The 15,076-nt window shown below is 38.7% G+C and overlaps 2 non-coding genes across 2 annotated transcripts; both read right to left on the bottom strand.

Moving 5' to 3' along the window:
* Nucleotides 1-415: 415 nt before the first annotated feature.
* LOC121225212 (small nucleolar RNA R71) lies at nt 416-522 on the bottom strand. Its single transcript, XR_005923130.1, has one exon. It is a non-coding gene; the product is annotated as a small nucleolar RNA R71 (small nucleolar RNA).
* Nucleotides 523-14,636: 14,114 nt separating this feature from the next.
* Nucleotides 14,637-14,742, bottom strand: LOC121225786 (small nucleolar RNA R71). The gene has a single exon (XR_005923682.1). It is a non-coding gene; the product is annotated as a small nucleolar RNA R71 (small nucleolar RNA).
* Nucleotides 14,743-15,076: the final 334 nt, after the last annotated feature.

Below are 15,076 nucleotides of genomic sequence, written 5' to 3'. Positions count from 1 at the left end.
AAGACAATCAGCTACCTCCTATAATAACGGTTAATCAAAATCCTGCTCCGCGCACTATGTATGATTATGCTAAACCTTCTTTAACAGGAGCTGATCGAGCATAGTTAGACCTGCTGTAGCTGTAAATACTTTTGAACTAAAACCTAACACTATTCAAATGATACAACAATTTGTTCAGTTTGATGGTTTGTAGGATGAGGATCCCAACGCTCACGTAGCAAACTTTTTGGAACTATGTGATACATTTAAAATTAATGATGTATCTGATGATGCCATTTGTCTTCGGTTATTCCCTTTTTCATTAGGGAACAAAGCTAAATAGTGGTTGAACTCGTTACCACGAGGGTCAATTACTACTTGGGAGCAAATGACCGAAAAATTTCTATTAAAATATTTTTTGCCGGCTAAAACAGCCAAATTACGTAATCATATCTCTTCGTTTGTGCAGATGGACTTAGAAACACTCTACGATGCATGGGAGAGATACAAGGACCTTTTGAGAAGGTGCCCTCACCATGGGTTACCGTTTTGGCTTCAGGTTCAAACATTCCATAATGGCCTGAATCCTTCGTCTCGACAAATGGTTGACGCAGCTGCTGACGGAACCATCAATAATAAAACACCTGAAGATGCTTATGAGTTTATAGAGGAGATGTCACTGAATAAATATCAGTGGCAAGTCATGAGGACTAAGCCAACTAAAATAGCATGCGTTTATAACGTCGATTTGGTTACAATGCTTTCAAACCAGATAGAACTTTTAAATAAAAAGATTGATGGTTTCTTAGTTCTTCACAGGTTCACCCAGTAATGCAGTGTGAAGCAAGTGGAGGTGGAACAAGCCATTCGGAATACCAACCTTATGGCCACAACATGGATAACGAGCAGTTAAATTACATGGGTAATAATCCTCGATCTCAAAACAATCTATATAGTAACACTTACAATGCAGGTTGGAGGAACTACCCAAATTTCTTGTGGGGCGGTCAAGGAAATCAAAGACCACAACATCCTTCAGGTTTTCAACAGCCACCCTATCAACAGGAAAAGAAACCGAACCTTGAAGAGATGCTCACAAATTTTATCTCGGTGTCAGAAACCCGTTTTTAGAACACCGAAACAGAACTTAAAAACTCAACAAGCGTCAATCGAAAGGCTCAAAACTCAGATAGGCCAGCTTTCTAAACTAATCTCCGAACGACCACAAGGTAGCTTGCCAAGTAATACCGAACCCAACCCAAGGGAACAGCTCAACACGATTAATGTTCAAGATGAAGAAGGATTCGTTGAGCCTGAGCTAGAACCGAGGCAAGAAACTGTGGTAAGCAGAGGTCAAGGTGAGGTAGGTCATAATAAAAACAAATTAGTGAATGTCAAATATAAACCTCGTGTGCCATACCCCAATGCAACAAGGAAAGACTGCTCAAATGAACAATTTGGTAAATTCCTTAAACTCTTAAAAAAATTACATATTAACTTACCGTTTATTGAAGCTCTATCGCAGATGCCAAACGCAATGAAATTTTTAAAGGAGCTTTTAGTAAATAAGAAGAAGTTGTACGAGGCGTCGCATGTGGAGCTAAACGCAGTTTGCTCAGCTATTCTCCAAAATAAACTACCCAACAAACTAAAAGATCCAGGGAGTTTTACGATTCCTTGCTTAATTGGTAGTTTAGATGTTATTAATACATTAGCTGATTTGAGGGCTAGTATTAACGTCATGCCCTACAAAATGTTCAAACAATTAGGTCTCGGGAAACCAAAATAGACTAGGATTAGCATTCAATTAGCAGAAAAAACTAAGACTTCCTAAGGGTATTATTGAAGATGTGCTAGTTAAAATCGATACATTTATATTTCCCGTTGACTTCATTGTTTTAGACATAGAGGAAGATGGCAACACTCATTTGATTTTAGGAAGGCCCTTTTTAGCAACTGCTAAAATGATTATTGATGTTGGCACAGGTGAACTCACACTCTGTGTGGGAGACAAAATAATCACCCTTCAAGCTTACAATTCTGGCAACACATCGAAAATTGAAGGTGATCGTTTAACCCATTCTACTAAAACTGACAATATGGTACAACCTACTTTGCAGGAAATGAGTCTGAAGGAAGCACATGAGTCATTCTCAAGTAGTAGTAGAGGACCTATTAATAGAGATTGAAGGCTACAAATTGAGGAGCTAGATGAATGGCGGACGCATAAACCAAGAAAACAGGATAAACCAGAACTACGCCAGAACGAGCATTTTCCCATTCAGTACAGTCGAGGTAAGTCATCCTAAGTTCAGCACTTTTAAGGTAAACAACACCCATTTAAAACCTTATTTTGATGAGAATGATAGTAGGAATGAGGACTATAAACTCCTCGAACCCCCATGACCATTCAATGGAGAGGTAAGTCGAGCTTAGACTAAAAATAAGTGCTTCTTGGGAGGCAACCCAAGCTTTAACTGTATTAACTTCTTTGAATTTTAGTGTTTAACACCTAACTCACTAACGGAGCTCTTGAATACAAGTTTACCACATAGACACGGCGAAGCACACGGGCGTGCTGAGGGCCGTGTGAAAACAAACCAAAGATTTCCCTAACACGGGCTACGATAAATCACCATGGCTGTGCGACATGGCCGTGGGTGAACCTGCCCAAATAACACGGGTGTGCCACACGCCTATGCCTTGAAACCGTGGCCGAACCTGTTAAATTAACATGGGCGTGCGCCTACATAAATGGGGGTGGGAGAAGCGAACAACGCCAGACACGGTCGTGTGACACGACCTTGTGAACCAACACGCCCAAGGTACACGGGCGTGGGGAAATTGTCAGACGCGCCCAAATTCAAAATTCGCAAATCACACGAGCTAAAATTGGGGAACATGGGCGTGTTCCCTGGCCGTGTGTCCCAAAATCTATAAATAGGCTGCACTATTCACTGTCTTCTTCACCCCAAAAAACCCTAACCCTAGCCGCTGCAAGTCCATACGCCCTCCCTGCCACGCTCGTGCGCCGTTCCTAACTTCATTCTCAATGCCCAATCTTTTTCCTTTAGCATTTGTTTACTCCTTTCTCTTTTATTTCACAGATTTATAATGCTATTTATCATAGTAATCTATATTTTCATGTTATTTTCATCTTTCTATCACAGAAATTTCATTTATAAAACAAGTTATCATCTTTTTCATGTTCAAATTCTTACTCATTACATGATTTCTCTACTCCATTTAATTAGTTAGAAGTGAATATTCATGGTTAGGATAGTTGAAATAATCATACCTTTTGTGTTGACATTTCTATAGTATGTTGCATTCCATTCTTTGGCATTTTTACTTTTATCACCATGCTAATGTTACAAAAATAGGTCATTGAACTTATTGTTTTAGTTAAACTTAGTAGTTGTGGCTGAACATATTTATGTATTTTTCTTTTCAAATTTAGTCTCATTTTTTTCCTTGTCTACTTATCAAGACAAATTGATGATTCCACTTGCAGGTATACAATGTCATCTTCACATGGTAAAAAGGCCGATGTCCCTTTTCAAAGAAAAGGAAGGGAGCGTCATCTTCCTCGGGTCCTACCGTGGAAGTTCGTCACCCTTTCCTGAGGTTCCCCATCGGGCCCTAAGAAGAACTCTGCCAAATACTCCGGGCCCGACCTTTAATTGTGGGCCGCTGCATCGACTGGGCTGCAATAAAACAAGTTCAGTTGGCTGATGTGATTCGGGCCCTCCTAACCACTGACCCTTGGGAGCTTTTCTTTGGGATCATCCAGCTGACGTATCTCGAGCTTACGATGGAATTATGCTCCACATTTCATCTTCAGACCGTGATGACGAACTACGATGATTCCGGCATGGTGCAATTTCACCTAGGCAGATTAATCCACCAGCTCAGCGTCCCAGAATTCGGTATTGCACTGGGTGTAACATCCTGATTTTCGGGTTTATTCGCGGTTTTCAGTATTTTGGTAAAGATTTTAAAATTTTGTATTTGGATGTGAAATTAATATTTTGAGTAGGTAAAAGGGCTTATAGAAGGCCCATGTGTTGGCCAAAACCCGGTTGAATTTTCGAATTTTGGACTTAAAAGGTTAGGGGTTCTGGTTAAGTGGCCTTAAGTGGAGTGATGGGTAAATTGCATCACAAAAAGTGCCTTGGTAAAGTGGCCAGGGTGACGCCAGTAGGCTCCTAAAAAGGTGGCGTGCGGAGCATTGGGGAAGGCATGGTATCGATTCCCTGTGTTGACAAATAGATGCATTTATTTTTAAGTGCAGGAGGGGTAGTGTTGGAGTCCAGGTGGATTCTGCTAAAGGGGAGTTTGGATCAATCTAAACGCTTGGATTAAGGAGTGATAAGGGGAGAGATTTAAGGGATTAGGAGAGAGGCTAGGAGTTGGCTGAATTTTGGGAATTGAAGAGGGGAAAATTCGGCAGAGGGTTTAGGTAAAATTTCGGCACCTAGGGCTTTGTGAGGTGCCGTTTTCTTCTGCTCAGGCACCACAAGGTTTTTCTTTTCTCTCTTCTTCCGCTCTAGCCGAAACTACCACTTCCCCTATTCTTCTTTTTTTGTTTTTCTTCTTCAAAACCGTTTATCAAACCTGCTGTTCGTCAACACTTGTACCGAAACCACAAAAGCCGAAACCTCGAAAAATACATTAGTTGTGCCGATTTCTTCCAAGCCAAATTCTTCGATATTTTTGTGCCTAATAAACGAAAATCATCTTTTCTAAACCCTAGATACCTGTCGGCAATTCTACTTCAAGGTTATAGTTTCATATTGTCATCTCCTTCATCACCCAAAAGCCGAAAAACCATAGATTTTGGGGCTTATAGCTGAAACTTCAAGACTTTGGGAGTCGAGTTCTACTGTCGTTTGATAGATAAATCTACACCAGATTGCATGGAGATCAAAAAGGAGTAAGGGGTAAGTGCTCATCATCTCAGATCTAGTCCTATTTTACAAAGTTAGGAAAAGCCGAAGTCCCTAAAATCTAGGGAGGCTGTCGACTTGGGCATGTGGCTCTAAGGGTTTTTAACTGACGTTTTCTGTCAATGATTAGTGTCTTCTTAAGTGTTGGATTGAAGGCGTGGGTTGTTGGAGCAATCGGATTCGGAGCTAGCTATCGATTTTGGCAAAAAGGTAAGGTTTCAAAGGCTTTTAGGGACATGGTTCGATCATGCATAAGTAGGTTGTGGGTTTAGTGATTATGGTTTGTAAATAAGAACTGTGCTAATCAATTGTAAGACATCGTAAGAGATCTCAGTAGCAGTCGTCGCGAATCAGGTGTGTACCGAACACCCTTTCTTAGTTCAATTCGGCAAAAGCCGAAATGCCGAAATACCGGCATTTCATGGGCTTGTGAGTATGCGAATGCTCTCAAGACATAGAGTAATTGTTAGATCTAGCACCGCAAGGTTGTAAGTAAGTTCGTGTGACGTCTTAACATACTTCGGAAAAAGAGGGCCTCGATGGGCCAAAATTGGGCCCAATGGGCTTACGGACCAATATGGGTAAGAGATGGGCAAAATAGCATGTTAGTTAGATGGTGGAACGAAATTGCATAAAACGGCTAAAAATTATTGAAATAACGTGTGTAGTTGCGTAAGTACGGAATTACCCCTAAAGAGCATAATTACTGAAATACCCCTAGGGTTTAAATTGGCTAAACTGCATGATTGATTAATACTGTATTGTACATGATATGCTTTATTAATATCTGTTGCATGGGATTGGGGTATTGATGGAGGAAGTATTGAAAGTGGTTCATCCCCGTACTGGAGGCTTTGCCTCAACTTACTGATATTTGAGCAGCGTTGCTGCAACTGTGGAGTGTAGGGCTGGGTGGGTTGAGATATTCCCCACATGGAGTGTAGGGCTGGTATGGGGCAGTGTAGCGGTTGGTGGGTTGAGTAGTCTCCCCAGTTGGGCTTGCATGCATTACTACTATTGTTACTTATGTTACTGTACTGGGCCTAAGGGCCACACTGTTATGTTAAAAAGGGCTAAGGCCTTGCTACTGTATTCTGAAAAGGGCTTCGATCCACTGTGTACTGTTATCTGAGTGGGGCTTAGGCCCAATGGGCTCGAGCTGATTTGGGCTTTGGATGGGTTTCTGTATACACTGAGTTTTCCCAAACTCACCCCTCTTTCCTTCCATCCTTGTAGGTGAGCCCTAGTTGGTGGACTTGGAGCTGGGCGGGATTCCGAGTGGCCACACGTTTTCTGCAAATTCGTTTTCTTCTGGTGAACTAGATTTTCCATATTTTCGTTTATGGTTTTGGGTTTTTTTGTAATAAGGCCGCTTAATTTCTTTTTATGGTTTGGTTTGTTTCTTTATTATTTCATTCTATTATGATAAAACTGAACTATGATAACTAATGAAATGGATTAGCTCTAGGACGCGTTTTCAAAAACATTAAGTGATTTCAAAATAACACGAATACGAGTAAGACTTCCGCTAAGCAAACGTTTTCAACCTTAATCACTTTCTTAAGATGGACATAATCAAACGGTTTTCTCAAAATTATACGAGATGTTAGAGTGTGGCAATGGCGGTGTGCATGTCTAGGATTGGATCCGAAGGGAGCTTGGTACTTAAGCAGTCCGACGGACTCACCTCCTCTTCTTCCTGGTTTCCTACCTGGTGCACAGCTTCCGTTCACTTTAACCTACTTTTAAAAGTGTCTTTTACAACACCAACTAAGTTTTCCAAACTGAGTAATACGGAATGTTTTGAACGCTTCGATGTGGCGCATCAGATCCGGTCATAACGTCTAGGTCGGGTTTGGGGTGTTACACTGGGTTTATATACGAAGGAATTCAAGGAGGAAAATGACTTACATGCTCTTAACCGCCACATCCATCGTTCTCCTTCACGGTGCTGGGACGCACTAGTACCAAGTGGGGCCACCTACAATCCTAGCCGCTCCAAGGCATCGGCTCTCCCTCCATCTTTGAGGTACCTACACGCCATTTTGGCTCACATGATTACAGGAAGGCGAGAGAGCACTGGAGTCATCAACACTCACTACGCCTACTTTTTATGGTGTATGTCTCACGGAACGTCATCGACCTTGCCTATTTCATCGCCCTTGCAATTCAGCACCAGACTGAGAGGCATAGGAAGGGCGTCATCTCCATTGGCCCTTACGTTACTCGGTTAGTAATAAAGAAATGGAAAAAAGAAAGAAGGTGTGTGATTGTTTCTCCCCCCTCCCCATTGCCGTGAATGTAAGAAAGAAAACAAAAAAAAGTGTCCATCTTTTTTTCATTTCTCTTGGCCGAATGTTCTAAGGAAGAAAGGAAACAAGTTGTGTTCTTTGGTTCTTCTTGGCCGAATTGAGAGGAGGAAGGAAGGAGTGAAGCAATCGGTCATCTTAGGTCGATATTAAGGTAAGGAAGTTGATACTAGTTCTTGAAATCCTAGTTGATTTTGAGTGAGATATCAAGTTATTGTTGGTAACCCATGTTGAAATTGTGATTTTGGAATAAGTAAGGTTTTCGGCTATGGAGATTAATAAGGGTGATGGTTGTGTTCCATGCTAAATCTAGATGAACAATGGTAGTTGCTTACATCTTGATGATTATGAGTTTCTTTCTTGATTCTACCTTAGATCCATGAAGTATATTTTTATTTGGTGTTGTTGGAAGTATCGGCCATGGTATATCCATAAGTGTGATTTATGCTTATTGCATGGTAGGTAAGATTTATGTTTTGGATATATGTTTAAATTTGGTTATAATCAAGTTTGTGATTCGGCTCTTGCACATATATATATATGATTGCACATGATGTATTGGTATGACCTATATATTATCTCAAGGTATATACTTACACATGATGGTGCTTCGGTTATGGAGTAGATGATGGATGCGTATTGAGTTATAATATGTAATGCATTAGTTAGTAAAATGTATGCCATTTATGTGTGGTATTAAGTATATAATCGGCCTCAACATAGACATGCATATTCGGCCATAGGAAGAAGATTGGTGTTGCATGTATTCGGTTAGAGGCAAGCATATCGATGCTTTTGTCTTGGCTTAGAAAATTCGGCCAAGGGGGAATATTAGCTAAAATGTTGAGTTTGATTCATGATTCCATATATATATGTGACTCTAATGCCTAAAGTATATATGGGCTAAGTACCTTGAGGTTTTCTTTTGATGTTCGAATGAATTGTATTAAATTGCTTGATGTGATTAAAAATGCATATGACCATTGTGTAGTTGAGCTAGAAGGTGGCCATATGACCAATCAAACTCCTTGTCATATTCGGCCATAAGCTAGCATAATGAGACTTTAATAAGTTAAATTTGTTTGAATTAGCTCAAGAGCTTAGAGGACGACAGTTGGATAAGGGAAAGGAAAAAGTTATCGAATAGCCGCTGAAAATGTTCGACCACATCCGAGGTAAGTTCTTGAGTAATAGAGCTTAAATTATGATTTGATTAGATCATGTTTTAAGGAAATCAAAATCATGCTCTTTGTGTGTGGCTATTGAGCCGAAATTGCAAGAGTGATAAGTGTCTTGTGTTTGAGTTTTGCTAATGAAAATGAAATACGAATGTGTCATGATTTATTGTTAAATGTGCATGGTTATTCGAATGATGTCCGGGCTAAGTCCCGAAGGCTTTGTGCTAAGTGACCATATCCGGACTAAGATCCGAAGGCATTTGTGCGAGTTACTAATTCCGGGCTAAGCCCGAAGGCATTGGTGCGAGTTACTAAATCCGGGTTAAGTCCCGAAGGCATTTGTGCGAGTTACTATACCCGGGCTATGTCTCGAAGGCATTTGAACGAGTAGCTATATTCGGTTAAATTCTGAAGGTACGTGATTCGGGAATGAATGATCTTGCTGTAAAAATTTCAGTTAATACGCTTGTAACATCCCAACATTGAGGTATGTTTCGTATGTGCTTTGAATTAGTTGAGCCCTTACAAATAAGTATTCGCTCAGTTGATAAATGAGCTACCGGCCTTTGGCTAAGTTGATCTTTGTGTATGAATAAAAGGGTTGGTAATGTGAAGTAAGTATGATATTGAAAATTTGTGCGTATGAAATTATCCGTTTAGCTACATGAATGCTATACTTTGGTTGTGTCTAAATTCTTTGCTCAAAACTTACTAAGCATTTAATGCTTACTCCGTTTCTTTGATTCTCTGTTTTATAGATTTGGTTCTTCAGCTATCGGACTCGGGATTTTGAAGTCGAAGTCGCCCACACTATCAAAGCTCCTTTTGGTATACTTTTGGTTGAACTTTGAAATGGCATGTATAGGACTACCCTTTTGTTGTTGGTCATGTACCCTTCGGTTTTGTGTAAATTTGGATAGCCATGCGAAAATGGCTTAAATATACTTTGATCATAGCTTTATAATCGTTTTGTATGTTGTCCGTCGAGAGGTATGGAAATGTTGGTAACGGTTAGCCATGGGAATGGTTATTCATGATCATTTTTGGAATATGTATGACAAACTCTAGTTGATCCATGGAGGATCATGAAATAGGTAAAGTTTACCTTAAAAATAGATGCTGGCAGCAGCAGTGATGTGGATGTGAAAAAACACTAAAAATAGTAAGAATGGAATTAAATAGTGAATAAATTATGTAATCGAACCTTGATGAATCTATTTTCATATGAAAGTAACGAAATGTTCATATGAATAGTATATTATGAGATGTTAAAGTTTTCGTGAGACAGGGCCAGAACGGTTTCTAGATCCCCTGATCTGACTTTGGAAATTCATTATAAATTAACCAGAGACATTTAAAAGTCATGCCATATATTTATAGATTCCTATTTGAGTCTAGTTTCTATAGAAACAAACGGCATCAGTATTGAAGCCCTGTACAGGGAGATATCCAAGTCGTAATGCGCAAAGGTCAGTGTAGTCGATCCCTGTAACATGGGAGACTTTGACTAATAAACTGTACTAATTGGCCAGACCAAAAATTCTAGAAAAAAATTTGTAGATGCATATATGAGTCTAGTTTCAGGGAAAAATCACAAAACTGATTTTTGAGTTGTGAAACTCAAGATATAATTTTTAAGGTGACAGTGACGCAGTTAGCCAGCTTGCCTGGAAAATTTAAAATGGATTGTGCAAAGAAGTGATTTAAGTCTGCAAACCCCTCGTGTCCGACTCCGGCGGCGGACTCGGGTACGGGGTGTTACAAATAAACCTCTACCACTGCCGGAGTATCTTCCTCCACTCTCACACCGATTACTCTCCAAAACTCCAGTTCGAAGAATTCATCATACAGGAAGTTTCACCTCTCCCCTATCTTATGATTACAAATTTATCTTTTTACATATATCTTTGTACATTGAGAACAATGTACGTCTTAAGTGTGGGGGTATTTATTTCATTATCCGAAAAATCCCTGAATGACTGCCTTGTTCTCTTAAAAAGCTCTCATATCGTATTTAGGATAAATTCTGATTGATTTATGATTTTGATTGATATATCTTGAATTAAAACATAGGCATTTATGCATTGATTTCTTAAACCTTAAGACATTAGAGAATCAAGCATGGTAAGTTGATTTTTAAGAACTTAAAATTTTATGTTGTTTCCCCAAATTTTAGGTATTACTTTGAGTTGGAATTCACAAGTTTTAAACATTAAAAACCCATAATTTTTTTTAGATTTTTGAGCCTTTTGAGCATCTATTAATTCTTTCATGCTCACTTTTATTATTGCTTTGAGTGCGTCAGTATTGAATTGTTGTTCTAGAACTTGCTTGATTATGCATGTCAAGACCACACTATTTGATTTGATATGTCAAAATGAGAAAGACATTTAGGATTAACCCACTCATGCCATGAAAAGCCTACCTCCACGATTAACCCTTAGTGAACCCCATTGAGCTAACAAGCCATTTCTTATATTACCCTTAATTCTAACCCTTAAGCCAGTATTGTTGAAATCCCCTAAATTAACTTGATCCCTATTTTTTGTCAAGGTTGGAATTGAACTAGTTGCTTAGCTAAGTTTTATTCTACTTTGTATTTAACTTGCTCTTAAAGAAAATGTATACATCTTAATAGTAGTAATCTTCTAAGCTAAAGAAGTTAAATTCCATATTCTGAGAAAAGCTCTGTTGTATGCAATTGATGACTAGCTATTTTTCTAGTTAGGCAATTTTTCAAGTCAATCTTGATTCTAACCTTTTCTTTCAGCTTGTGACCACACCCCCTAACCAAGCCTCATTACAACCCTCTAAAGACCTTTTAATTGATGTATCATCTCAAATTATAGTGGTGGAGATTTGATTTTCGTGCAAGCCTATGGTAATGACTTTTCATTATTGACTATTGAGTGCTTCATTTATTGTCCTTAAACACCTCAAGTGATTTGAGTGAATCTTTTGTGAGTATGTAAAACGCTGTAACATTTTGAATACAAGGTAATTACTTAGACGAGGGGAGACACCTATGTTTTCAGAATAAAATGCTCAACTTGGAATGATTGAAACTTTGATGTTCTTTTAGTTGAATTCTCACTATATGATTACCTATGGATTATTTTGAGATATTATCGATAGAAATTATAAGTTGAGAAGAATTTATTTTGATTATGAGTTGAGAATTTTGCTTGAGGACAAGCAAATGCTTAAGTGTGGGGGTATTTGATAAACCGTAATTTATACATATTTTTACCCCATGCTTAACGCATTTTATGGATGATATTCCATTAGAATTGGTGAATTCGATGCTCCTAATGCTTTAATTTCATGTTTTATACTTAGGAGAGCATACGAGAGTGAAAGGAACGAGAAACGGGCCAAAAACAGAGAAAAATGGGCCAAAGTACGAATTCAACACGGCCAGGACCTCCTCACATGGGCAAACCACACGGCCGTGTCAATTTGGAAGATTTGAAGCACGATTCACACGGGCGTGTCCCTACCGAGCCCAAGTTGAGTCCAATTCAGAAAAGGCCAATATTGAAGGCTTCTAGGCATTCTAAAGCCTATAAATACACCCTAGAGGAGGAAAGTAAGGGGGCACAGAGGGAGAAAGGAAGGAATTACTTGAAGGAAGCCGATTGATCCATCTCAGAAGCCGGATTCATCATCAAGACTGAAGATCTCCCTTCAATTTCCCTTCAGGAGTTTTGGGTTTTCTTTATTCTTTGTATTCATTATTCTTCGAAGATGTTTTCCTTTTTAGTTATGAACTAAAACCCCTAACTACCTAAGGGGGATGAAACCTAAGACGAATCTTGTTATTAATTTCTGAATTTTATGATAAATATTTAACTTATTCTTAATTATGTTCTCTTAATTCTTGTTTTGATATCCCAGGATATTGGTTCAAGATAAGCTCTTATTCAGAGGAGGAATAGACCCTGTCTAAGAGTACATTTTTCATAATTATGCGGAGTTGATTGTGTGCTTAGAGATAGGGTGACAAGATTTTGCTGGATTAGGGTGAAACCTAATAAGGGGATCCATAGATCGAGTTAATGCAACCCTAGGGCGTTAATTAGAGAAAAGTCTCAATTATTCAATCTAGGGATTAGACGTTATTAGTCTTGAATAGGGATTATAACATAACTTAAGGATCTCTACAGAACAAGTTAAATGAATAAATCGTCCGATTCGGAGCCAGAATAACAAGTGAAGTCTAGGTGGTTTTTCCTTACGTATTGTCTTAATTCAATCGTTTTCCAAAAGTAATCCCCCAATTCTACTCTCTGTGAATTCTTATATTAGTTAATTAGTTAGTTAAAACAAAACCACCTTATTCTTTGGCTAGATAATAAAAAGACAGTCATTACTAGTACTTTTAATTCCATTGGGTTCGACAATCTGGTCTTGCTAAAACTATACTATTGTTCGATAGGTACACTTGCCTACATCGCGATAATAGTTAGTTTCAAGGATGATTAATTATAAATATTTAAAACTTACCTGTCACGAAAATCGCGATCAACATACCTATGAACCACTCAGAATAACAATGTCGAATACTGATAAACCGTAAATTATACATATATTCACACCATGTTTAATGCATTTTATGGATGATTTCTCATTAGAATTGGTGAATTCAATGCTCCTAATGCTTTAATTTCATGTTTTATACTTAGGAGAGCATAGGAGAGCGAAAGGAACGAGAAACGGGCCAAAAATATAGAAAATGGGCCAAAGTACCAAATCAACATGGCCTGGAACTCCTCACACGAGCAGACCACACCACCGTGTCAATTTGGTAGGCTCGAGAATAGCCTGAAGTAATTGAACATGGGCATGTGCCATGGGCGTGTCCCTGCCGAGCCCAAGTTGAGTCAATTCGAAAAAGGCTAATTTTGAGGGCTTCTAAGCATTCCAAAGCCTATAAATACACCCTAGAGGAGGAAGAAAAGGGACACAGAGGAGGGGGAGTAAGGAATTACTCCAAGGAAGTCGATTGATACATTTCAGAAGCCGGATTCATCATCAAGACTAAAGATCTCTCCTCAATTTCCCTCCAGGAGTTTTGGGTTTTTTCTTTCTGTTTTGTATTTGTTATTCTTCTGAGATGTTTTCTTATTTAGTTATGAACTAAAACCCCTAAATACCTAAGGGGAATGAAACCTAAGATGAACCTTGTTATTATTTTCTGAATCGTATGATAAATATTTAACTTGTTCTTAATTATGCGTTCTTAATTCATGTTTTGATATCCCAGGATACTGATTCAAGGCAAACTCTTACTCAAAGGAGGAATAGACCCTGTCTAAGAGTACTTTTGTCATAATTAAGCGGAGTTGATTGCGCACCTAGAAATAGGGTGACAAGATTTTGCCATTACTATACTATTGTTCGATAGGTGCGCTTGCCTTTTCTTCGTGATAATAGTTAGTCTAGGTTTGATCTTCATTATAAATGTTTATTACTTGTTACGAATCACGCGATCAAGTTTTTGGTGCTGTTGCCGGGGAACTAAAATATTAGGAATGCTAAATTTTTATTACTTTAGCCATTTATTTTTCTTACAATTTAATTTAATTTTATTATTTTTATTACTAATTAATTTACTTTTTCCTTCTCTTGGCAGGTTTTTATAGTTTATGACTAGAAAAAACCCGTCGGGACATTACTTTTTGACGAAGAAATCGATCGCACAATTCGTAGAAACCAAAGAGAAATAACGCGAAGCTTAAGCTACACAGAGAACGAGCAAGAAGACGATACTCAACCCCCAACCGAAGAGATGGCTGAAAACCAAGGCAATCAGCTACCTCCTGCAATTGCGGCTAATCAAAATCCTGCTCTACGTACTTTGTATGATTATGCTAAACCTTCTCTAACAGGAACTGAATCCAGCATAGTTAGACCGGCTGTAGCTGCAAATACTCTTGAACTGAAACCTAACACAATTCAAATGATACAGCAATTTGTTCAGTTTGATGGTTTGCAAGATAAAGATCCCAACCCTCACTTAACAAACTTTCTGGAATTTTGCGATACATTTAAAATCAATGGCATTTCTGATGATGCCATTCGTCTTCGGTTATTTCCTTTTTCATTGGGGAACAAAGCTAAATAGTGGTTGAACTTGTAACTATGAGGGTCAATTACTACTTAGGAACAGATGACAGAAAATTTTCTACTAAAATATTTTTCGCCTGCTAAAACGGCTAAGTTACATAATGAAATTTCTTCTTTTGTACAGATGGACTTAGAAATACTTTAAGATGCATGGGAGAGATACAAGGATCTATTGCCAAGGTGCCCTCACCATGGGTTACCCCTTTGGCTTTAAGTACAAACATTCCACAATGGTCTGAATCCCTCGACTCTGCAAATGGTTGACGCAGCTGCTAGGGAACCATCAACATAAAACAACTTAAGAGGCTTATGAATTCATTGAAGAAATGTCACTGAATAATTATCAGTAGCAAGCCATGAGGACTAAGCCAACAAAAACGGCCAGCGTTTATAGTGTCGACTCAGTTACTATGCTGTCAAATCAGGTAGAACTTCTCAATAAAAAGATTGATGGTTTACTTGTTTCTACGCAGGTACATCCAGTAATGAGGTGTGACTCAAGTGGAGGAGGTATGCATACAGAATATCAATC

This window comes from Gossypium hirsutum, chromosome A03 (assembly GCF_007990345.1).
Source record: "Gossypium hirsutum isolate 1008001.06 chromosome A03, Gossypium_hirsutum_v2.1, whole genome shotgun sequence".
Taxonomy (NCBI): domain Eukaryota; kingdom Viridiplantae; phylum Streptophyta; class Magnoliopsida; order Malvales; family Malvaceae; genus Gossypium; species Gossypium hirsutum.
The sequence above is the reverse complement of the archived record's forward strand: the minus strand, read 5'-3'. Positions and strand labels throughout refer to the sequence as shown.